The 1507-nt window shown below is 36.5% G+C and overlaps 1 long non-coding RNA gene across 1 annotated transcript; it reads right to left on the reverse strand.

The window, feature by feature from the left end:
• Nucleotides 1-217: 217 nt before the first annotated feature.
• On the reverse strand, nt 218-1212 carry LOC127530573 (uncharacterized). The gene is made up of 2 exons (XR_007937148.1): nt 1027-1212; nt 218-867 (listed from the first exon to the last, which is right to left on the reverse strand). It is a non-coding gene; the product is annotated as an uncharacterized LOC127530573 (long non-coding RNA).
• Between the last annotated feature and the right edge of the window lie 295 nt (nt 1213-1507).

Raw genomic sequence — 1507 nt, forward strand, 5'->3', positions numbered from 1 at the left:
ATATCTATGTTTATCTTTATAGCTGGTCTTAAGGCTAATTACGAGGCAGAGGTCAGCTGCTGCCTGGACACATCCATGATCACGCCACTGGTGGGACACAATTGTACTGGATTTCAGCTGAAGGCTGCTGTTCTGTCCAAACTGAGACATTTTTATTGTGACATACCCTCCACTGTTGTTAGCTTTTGATTCAATAATTTTTTTTGAAATAAGGAAATCACTATTGCATGTTTCTAGTTAAATACCCTACTTTTATGATATATCACTACAGCATGCACTTTTTATATTTTCCATCAATTTCACCCAAAAGTTGAATAACTATTTGTGAGCAGTGTATGTAGACACATAATAGAAGCACATTTCAATAATATGTCTGCTGCAGTAGTGCAGTTTATCTACCTAGATTGGTGTAACAGTAAAAAAACAACAATATATGCTACTGATGTTTCTGACTAAAATCTGCTTGAAAAGCACAACTGCTTATCTGTCAAAATGTGTGTAACAAAAGTGTGCACTGAACACTGAATAAAGTCTCTGTAGATTATAGACAAAATTTGCATCTCTCATCACAAATTTCTGTTTATTCACCCAAAGTGCATGGGTAAAATACAAAACAGGTGAAGTACTAAAAAAGATTTATTTTCTAGAAAAGCGAACAGTCAACAATGCAGTTTAATTCTGGGACAGTTGCTCCAGCACCGACACCATGCGTCCCATCAGTGCAACCAAGGTTTTCATTCATCTTCTGGATGTTCTGGAGCATGGCAGAGGTCACGTCTTGGTGTCCTCCGATCTGTTCCAAGAACCGTTCCTCTGACCTCTCCAGACACTGCAGAGGATCCAAAGCAGCTTCCTGGTTCCCTTTTCCTGCATAAAAGCACCAAAAAGTACTAGTTGTCAGTAATTATTTTCTATTTTCATAAACACAGTTAACTTAAAGTAAATGTTCTATTTTGTGATTTTAGGATGGGTCAAAAGATAACATACTGATCATGTTGATGTCTGCATAGTCTAAACAGATCTTACTTGATTTGGTCTGTAGAGAGGAGGACAGCGTGGAGGAGCTGCAGGACGGAACCAGTAAGCTGCAGACTAGTGCTCCTGGTAACTGGACCTCATCATCCAAGGCCGACAACTAAATAAAATGAACAAGACATGCTGTTGATAGCATCTGTAATACAAATGATTTTATCCATTAACTGATTTATTGCTTTGTCCATACAATGTTAGAAAGTGTTACAAATAATACCTGTAATAATTTCCAACAGTGATAAATGCCTTGTTTTATTTTACAACAAAAAACACCAAAAGCATCTGTGTATAAGAAATCAGTGCATTGGATTTCCACATCTGCAAAGCTAGAAAATCACACAACAATCAGAATTTTACCTTGAAATTATGAAAATAGCTGCAGATGACCAGTACTCTTTATTTCATTGTGTTAACTTGATCATTTGAATCAGTTTTTTAGACTTGTATTACTGATACGAAACATAATCAACACATA

This window comes from Acanthochromis polyacanthus, chromosome 17, assembly GCF_021347895.1.
Source record: "Acanthochromis polyacanthus isolate Apoly-LR-REF ecotype Palm Island chromosome 17, KAUST_Apoly_ChrSc, whole genome shotgun sequence".
NCBI classification, from domain to species: domain Eukaryota; kingdom Metazoa; phylum Chordata; class Actinopteri; family Pomacentridae; genus Acanthochromis; species Acanthochromis polyacanthus.